The sequence below is a fragment of the Teleopsis dalmanni genome, chromosome 1, assembly GCF_002237135.1.
Source record: "Teleopsis dalmanni isolate 2A chromosome 1, ASM223713v2, whole genome shotgun sequence".
Taxonomy (NCBI): Eukaryota; Metazoa; Arthropoda; class Insecta; order Diptera; family Diopsidae; genus Teleopsis; species Teleopsis dalmanni.
This window is the reverse complement of record NC_051846.1, coordinates 191143437-191153220: the sequence shown is the minus strand read 5'-3', so window position 1 is coordinate 191153220 and position 9784 is coordinate 191143437.

Below are 9784 nucleotides of genomic sequence, written 5' to 3'. Positions count from 1 at the left end.
AACGATGTTTACACTATGTAAAAGTCGACTATGTTAAAAGTATATAAGTAAAATATAGGCTCTAATACCATGTTTCCACTATATCTGACCGCTAATAAGGATATGTTATCATACAAAGGACATTCATATAGTATAAGTACGCTCGTTATAAATAAATTAACTGATTTAATGCAAAAAACGTCGAATGCAACCCTTTAACATAAATTTCCTACAAGAGAAATTTTAAATATTTGTCATATGTTTATTACAAAAAATGTAAACAAACAAATTATATCACATCCATAAATTTCACATCCAGTTTATTTCATTAACATAAGTAGTTTTAGCTGCAGTGGAAACATGATATAAGCGAATTAGTCCACTGACTGATTGCTTTAATAACACAACTTGCAAAGCAATAATAAATTAGGATAAACTAAGTATTCAAGAAGCCCAGCCTTAATCTGTGCCAGGAGGAGGTCACTGGGTCGAGAACCACTCTCCCTTTCTGACATTAGGAGGTCCTCAACGATTGACATTATGGCCTTCATTCTGAAGGCGGAATTTCTTCTGTTCAGTTAGGGTCTGTTGCAGCATAAAAGATCAATCATGGTCGTAGTTGGGAGCTAGTACCCCGTTTATTTCTACTCCTAAGCGTACAAGAAAAAATACGTCTGATAAGAAAACATAATTCATTGGGATATTTTAAAATATCTTAATCGATAACTTAATCGATGAAAACGCTTGTTTTTGGCTTGGTTTTGAAATGTTAGATGCAGCAGTAAAACTAAGAATGTACCTAAAGCAATTTTGTATGTAACCATGTAAAGATAATCACATTTCATCTCACTGCCTTTTAATACTGCAATAAACCCAAAAAGAAGTACTTATTTAATTCTGATTATAACTTTGTGAACTAAATCTAGAATAAGTTTTTATTCTCCTGCTATTATTTTAACTAAAATCTGAATAATACAGAAACGAAAATGATTTAAAAAAGATTTAAATATTTTCACCTTGTAAAAGTCTATAATTTTTTTCTTTTCATATAAGCATTTACTCATTTCTTCAATTTTAATTAATGGATTTTATTTATATTCACCGTTAAGAGACAACACCCCCACATTGAGTTGTCTGCCTTCAGAATGGGACCTGATGCCAGTCGCGACATGTGCCTGAAATACAGCGCAGTATTATGAAAAAAATTATAATAAAATAGAAAAAAATTTATATTAAATAAAATTATAAATAAATTGTTTTGTTTTTATTTTTACACTTAAAAATCACGTTGATAAATTAACAGTTGGAATTCTATACATTTTGCAATTATTCAATATGAATACGACTGTCAACATGATTTGACCCTTGGCACTTTGCGCTGGCAACTCGAACATATCAAATGAAAAGCATTTAAACAAATGGCTCGACTCGGGCTTCATATCCAATTCAGTGTGTATGTGTTGATATGAAAGCGAGTATGTTCGAATACATGTTTACAGAAATCGGATTGGCAATACCGATATACCGTGTCGAAAACACGTCATGGGGTGCAAAAGGTGCAGCCGTTCCTCAAGCATTTATTAATGAAATTGCATTGCTCAAATATTTGGCTAAAATTTGTAGCATAATTTGTATTTTATGGGTAGTAGAAATGAATTTAATGTGCCAGTCGTTATTGAGTTCCCATTTTATAGTCACATTGGTTACATTTTCTGACTTAATCAGCTTTTTTATGAACTGACTACTCAAAGAACAACAAACTATTGCTAAAACGATATCGAATCGATATCGAACCGATATCGCATATTCATAATTATCCTTAGAAAAAAACTATCGTATTATAGTATAGCAAATTCGATACTGTTTCAGAAAGATCTATCCCGGCTCTGTTAATTGGGGATATAACTATGAATAAGATAGAACTGATCATATTTGATAACAGATTACGAATTGTTTTAAGACATTGTTTTTTATATAAATTTTCCAATTGAGTAATCTAAATAATAATAAAGTAAATTAAAATTTCTTCTTGGTTTCTAGTTTACATTTGCAGTTTATACTAGCTATTTGTCTTAAAATATACATTAAAGTCTGTTGTTTCAAGATGTTTCATATATGTATACTGAAAATGTCTTTAAGATTATATAAAATTCGAAATGTTATTTATTTTGTATTGGGTAGTTATACAGATCTTATATTTTTTCTTCCTTTCTTAGAACTGAAGTCCGAAGTAGATTAATGTTACCTTAAGCATTTTATATTCACTTAGCTAAAAAATCGATGATCATCTTTTTTTTAAGCACTGTTTGTATTGGATCAAAACTTCGTTGCTTCGTTGCTGTATCTGAAGTCATTCTTACTTTGTAATGACAAATCTTATTTGACAAATCTTATCCAGCTGAAATTTAAGGTTTCATCATACTAGAAACCAGACCTATGTAGGTTATTTACTTATGTTGTACGTATGAAATGATATATGATCAAAAAAGAAGGAGAAACTTCATAGCTATAATAGGTTTTCTATTTTATGAAGAATGCTTTAAAAGCAAACCGGAGTATTATCGGCTCACCATGTCTTTGTTAGGTATAAAAATATTTAAGAGAACATGGTAGCAGGTGAGATTTTCAGAGGAAGCCCTGAAATGCTCATAAGTAAGACCTAAACATCGATGCAAACCTTAATATGTGAACTGTTTAGAAGCATAGAATAGTTCATCATCGAAGTGACAAATGACTTGTTGAGTAATAACGAAAACTGCAAGATTGCCAGGACCAGCCGACCTAAATTAAAGAGGAATAAAACGAGGAATGTAACCTTTTGCGGCCTGTCAACCTAACATAACCTAACTTTAAATTTTGTTTAATGAATATAGTTGAAGAATTCTTTAGAAGGTCAAAAGCCATAGCCACTGATTAAAACATTAGGGAAGCAAAAATTGACAAATGATTATAGAATAAGAATCAGAAAGTTTAAAGGGACAGTTCAATTCTTTGCTTAATGGGAGAACAATGGGAAAATATTGAAAGTGGATTTATGTGTGAAAAAGTTCTTAAAAATTAGAATGTTTGGTTTGCTGTTCTAGGATCAAAAATAGCTAACAGATAAAATTGTTTAGTTGAAACTTAATGAAAAGATTCATGCTGATTAAAGATGGATCCACTTCTATGCTTGTGGATTAAAAGAAGTGAAAGAAAGAAGAAACAGGTTTTAATATCCTATGGAATGCTACGTATTAATATTTTTTCAGATTACAAGCGAGTATTATTAATTTATTTTCTTGAATACAATCACACTCTTCCTGGAGTAACTGTGCAATATTTCTAAATAAAGTAATTACTTTATTTGTAGAGGAACAATTTTTTTTTCACCACGTTAATCCATCGGCTCGTTTTGCTCTATTTGCTCTATCGGCTAAAATTCTTGATTTGCATTTCGATTGCCCATTCTCTTTATACATGAGACCTGACTGACGTTTAGTGATTATATTTTGTTTTCAAATCTTTTAAAGATCTTGACATAATGCACTTATTAGAATTTGTTTCAAAATTTATATGCCATTATGTATTGTGTATAGTGTGCTTAAGTCCAAAATCTGATATTGATATACATAGAGATAATTTTAATGCATTCTAAGGTCACTAAGTCGACAAGTTATGTATGAAAAGCTCCAACTTATTAACACTTAATCATGTTTCTTATTTATTATGGTGACAAGTCCATTTATGTTGCTGGGACCACGCCCGCACAAATGACTTGAACCACAATTTCGTAAGCTATTCAATTGCATTCAAATGCAATGAAATGCATTGAGGTGCATTGAAGTGCATTGAAATGCATAAGTATCCGTTATTTGTCAATTTTTATGTAAGCTTGTATAAAATATGACTCTGTCGATACTGAATCGTAATTTATTTAAATCCAAACTCGGATTTGAATTTATTAATGTTTTTTTTTGTTTTTTTTTGTTATTCGTACTTCTACTTGACTTTGGCGCACGTTCGGCAGTTTTTTAAGTTCCTTCAGTTGAAGAAAAAATTATAATTAATTACTTCAGCAGCTCGTAAAAAATCTCATAAAATCAATTGAATAATTTCAATATTCGATTTCATCTTGAAAAAGATTTAAATGTTCATTAATCAGAAAGATCAGTTCAGCTTCTGCGGCAAAATTATAATAATTGAACAAATATTTTTTTTGCAGTTGGTTAAATAAATTTTTATAAATAATTTTATTGTTGGCATAATAGTTATTATTTAAATAGTCATTCGATAATAGCTAGATGCTTTCAGTTATATTGTTTTACTTGGTATTTGAGTTTGTGGGAGTGCTGAAATTTACTATGAATAGCGAATTCAAATATATTTTAGGTCTATTATGTTAGACACTGCCTGACATTGCTTATTTTTGCAATCAAAAACTTAATATCAATAATAAAATCAATAGGAAAGAATGAAACCTTCTTAAAAGAAAAAATTAATCTTTTATTTTTTTCATTTGGGTTTCCAAATTGAAGACTTCGAAGAAATAAGACTAAACAATGTCAATAATGATGAAGTTACCTGAAGTCAAACATTTCCATTAATTTATATTAAAATGCGTTCAAAATATAGCTTGAACTTGTAATTTACTTTACTTTACTCTTAAATTGACATACATTTTGACTAGTCTTTCAGTATTCAATAATACTTTTTATTTTATTTAGATAAAGATTTAATTGAACGGTGGCAACGATATTTATTTAAGCAAAAAGTTTGTAAATAAGGTGTGACTATGTCAATAATTTTTTTATTAAGAAAATAATAAAAAAAAATTTTTTTTTTAAAGTCATAAAGAAACCACAAATTCGACTAAAACCACAAACACGAATTACAATCATAAGAATTCATAGAAAAAAATATCTAAAGGACTATATCTGAAGTTAAAGCTCGTAAAAAAGCAACAGATTTGAAATCATGAGAGGAATAGAAATCTGTTCAAGAAATTACTTAATATGTTTCCACTTAAGGTAGACTATTTTTCCAATAATGACAAGAGATATAAAATCATTTCGTAAAAGACAGATAAGACTCTCAATAATTTTGAATATAAAATTATAAACAACAAATGGAAATAAATTATTATCTAACGCAGTTCCTTTAAGTACACACGTATATCTATAATCCAAATGTGACTTAGAAATCAGCTATCTCTATGGCTTTCTTTTACTTAGTAAATGATATAGGAGATAATACAAAGCATGGATTAGGTTAATAATAACTTAATCCAAGCACATTGCGCTCTCTTCTGGAATACTTAGAGTAGAAGAAACAGTCAAGAAGTTGTTACTGACTGTCTTATGAGTAAATAATTTTATGCATTTTACAGGGATATCCCCATTGAGCGATCAAAACTTGTCTGAGAGAGGTCATTGTACCTGAGAGAATTCACTGTGTATATTTGTTATACTTAAAAAATTTGAATTGATTCAAATCAGGTCATTTATGTTATATTAACAGTATTATTACTTCATTATAATTTTTTACCTTCTTATTTAAATAGTATTAAATATATTTATCCATTTATTTTTAAAGTTGTCTATTTGTGCTATTATTACACCGTTTTTCTTACGATGGTCCTTGATTTATATTTTATGATGTGGGCTCCAAGTTGTTTCTTCTATCATTAAGTTTGACTTGACTATTATCTTCTTTCACTTTTTATCGCTTCGAGAAAAGTACAGAATTTCGGTGATTTATAGTTGAGATGCTTGTGTTCACGTTGTTTGGTTTAAGATAATATATATACATATATATGCTAATTTCTACATTTATTGCACCTATATAGTTCTCATCGGATTATTATTTCTTTGAATAGAGACTAGGATTATAAAAAGAAACTTTGCAACGTTTTTCATTCTTTACAATAAATCCTAAACGAGAGGTTTAAGATTTAGTAAGAATGAAATTTACGGCTACTGCTGTATTAAACTAAGGTTCTATCAGATTTCGGTGCATAGTAAACAACGCTTTGACCTTTTAACCGCGTTTAAAAGAAAAATTCTATGAAAATTTATAAGGAATGTTGATGTCTGAGAAGCTATCCACACAAACTATATGCGATCAATGTGGAAGTAGATAAAGTGCAAAAAAATAAAACCAGATTGACTTCTATAGACAGGGAACTTATTTTGTATGATTGAAGAAGAGACTGTTCGCAAAATACTTTGTGAAAGCTTCTATAGTAGGCTGTGTTAACGATGAAAGAATATCATAGACCAGGATTCTCGGAGCTCAGCTATATGATTTCGCCCCAGCGTGGAGACTATTCGAGATATTCTTCATGGTGATAAAATAATTTAAACAACTTTTATTTTTTCAATATTTTCATGTATATTTCTTCGCAAAATACAATATAATTTAAAAATATTTAAATATGTAATTAAATATTGGTTTATTGTATTCCATATACAAATATTTAATTAAATATGTATATTATATATAAATAAATAACTTCAAAAATTGTAATTTGTGTTTTAAAATTTTAATACAATTTTTTCACAAGTAAATATATATGATTTAAAAAATGGAAATGCATATATGTAAGTAATTGATTCATGCATTTAACAAAATATATAACATTAAAAATTTTATTTTATTTATATTTTTTTAATATTACATTAATAATATATACTTTAATATTATATTGTATTTAAGTAATAATTTGTATTTTGGTATAATCGTAATAAATGGCATATATGTATAAGCTCTGTGTTTATATTAAATTTATAATATATCAATACTTTTTTAAATTTAATAATTTTAAAATGTTTTTTAAATTTTATTTTGGTAAACCATTTTAGTACACACTTTCTTTGTAAATCATAAAATCATTAAATATTTAAAATTTAGTTTTATAATAAATATAGTTTAACATGCCGCAAAAATAATAAAAATAAATAACTTTTTTTTAAATTAATTGATTAGTTCAAAATATAACATAAAACATTTTTTAATAACATATTTTTAATTTTTTAAAGACGTTACAATAATTCATAACAATTTATAAACATTTTGGTTTAAGATACTATATAGTTCAATAGATATAACCTTTCCTTTTTATTATATATATCATAATTATAATTTAGAATAATTAATGCTGTTAACCTCAACTTAAACTGAAAGCTCGAGCTCCGAAAGATTCATGCTTTTGTTTGTTATTGATATATATAAGTAATATATATATATGTAAGATATATATATATAGAACAAAATTTTAAATTTCGCTATAATTTAAAAATTTATATTGTATAAATACCATTTGATAGATAGTAGACATATCTCTTTATAGTTTATTTCTATTCATTTTAATTTTTATTATTTTAGAGGTTGGAGAGCTCTATCTCTATTGGGTGATCAAATTAGTACTTTATATTTTTAAACGTCATATCGGTGATTTTGTTTTCAGAATCACATTAAAATTGATATTTGTGTTTAGTATATTTTAGCGTCATGTTATGCATGCAGTCATGGTTACATCAATTATAGAATTGTATTTATTTTAATGATAAATAAAAAATTTAACGATAAAAGTAAAAGAATGAAATTCTTATAAACTTCCCTCACGACGACGAGGCTATCTGTACCTCGTGACGTTAGTTAGAAACTATTGATTACTAATAAATGCCAGAATATGATCCCTTTAGGGACAAATATGTATGTATATTATATTTACATTCAAAAGTTAAACAATAGAACACAACTGTTTAATTTAAAACAAATATGAAAAGCAGTTTATAGTGTGAATAGTATGAAATTAACAATTGTGATTTGACTGCTTGTATAACATGCCTTAATAGTTATAAATAGATTTTATGATAAAAATAATGTTCTATTCCGGCGAGGTTTCGAACACATCTTTTCATGCTGTGATAGCCATTTCGTTTCTCTTCATATCCATGGAATAAATTTCATGTTCATTAAATATTAATATTTTAAGTTTAGCAATAAAAATCTATGAGAACTATTTAGAAGTCTACAGCTTCTAAGAACATAATTTTCATCAGGTTAATTGAAAATTCGTTCATATATATTCTTTTAAGAATTACTTAGTAAATATGTATTCGAAATAATACTTCTTTATATTTCTACCAAATAATCACTCTACTTGACAAATCTTTTAGTAGATGTGGACACACTGGAGTGCTTTTTGAAGATTAATTTCGATGAATTAATTTTTGTTTCCGGTCTTATTTAATTCTGCATATTAAAAATTTATATGTGTGAAAACTGATTGTTTATGTTTGTGTAAAAACTATATAAATTGGAAAGGAATTCCTACGTTATTGAACTCACGTTGAGAACATGGAGAGATACCTCAAGGTCGATTGTTCGAGATGTATGGCGGTCTTGAAGACATTTTCGAATAAATGAATAAAATATCTTTAATATCATTTGTCTTACTTATCTTGATAACTATTTGCATTAAACATCCTTCATGACAACCGCCTTCGAATAAAAATTCGCTCCATTATTTTCTTTTCTTCTTTTCTACATATATTCAAAATTAATTAAACTGTGTAAAAAGTGTTATAAAAAGCTAATTTCAATCAGGGGAATCAATCCAGTATGTCCAGATATAATTAAAATTTTTATTTTAGTTTAAAATTAAATCGAAAATACGATATATTATAAAAATAAGATATCTTTTATAATCAGTATCATTATTTATTTTTGTTTAAAGTTCTCAATAACGACTTAAGTAACTTTTATTGTGAACTAAATGGTGTACTTTTTGAGCACATCAGTTGCTAGCTAAAGTCGCTAGCTATAGTTGCTAGCTAAGTCGCTAGCTACAGTTGCTAGCTAATATTGTTAGTTATAATTGCTAGCTAAAGTCGCTAGCTACAGTTGCTAACTAAAGTCGCTAGCTACAGTTGCTAGATAAATTCGCTAGCTACAGTTGCTAGCTAAAATCGGTAGTTACAGTTGCTAGCTAAAGTCGCTAACTATAGTTGCTAGCTAAAGTCGCCTGCTACAGTTGCTAGCTAAAATTGTTAGCTATAATTCCTAGCTAAACTCGCTAGCTACAGTTGCTAGCTAAAGTTGCTAACTAAAGTTGCTAGCTAAAGTTGCTAACTAAAGTTGCTAGCTAAAATCGCTAGCTAAGGTCACTAGTTAAAATTACTAGCCAAAATTACTTGCTAAAAACCCTAGCAACAATTGCCGGAAATATCAATAATTTAGTTAGAAAAATATTGCAGTAGCACTAAGCATGATCGAGCAAGAGTCGCTGAGTAAGATGCTAAATAAGTAAACTATTGCAAGAGTGTTACTAACTGCTGTAGCTCTAAAATGTAGCTTAATCGTGCGTTGTACGACAATTTGTGGAATTACTCCAGTGTGTCCAGGTATATTTATATTATAACTTCAACATTAATGTATGTTTAACATTTTGAATTCTACTGAAAAAAACTGATACTTTCTGTATGAAAAAATAATGCGAAAATAAAAATCAATGTATTTTAGTTTTGTTTTAAATATTATGCTATTTATTGTTAAAAACAAATAAAATTATAAACAATTAAAACTTGTACAAAATCATAAGAACTAAATTACGAACTAAAAAAAAATATATTATTCTTTATAATATAAAATCTAAAACTAATAGTTAATGCAAAAATATACAATATCTAATAAAATAATAATGAAATTAATACAATTATAAAAACTTAAGCTTAAGCAAAATGGTAAATGTGTATGTGTTTGTATTGTATATGTGCTTGTGTATGCTGATGCGTTGTTATTTTAATGTGTGAGTGCGTTCCGT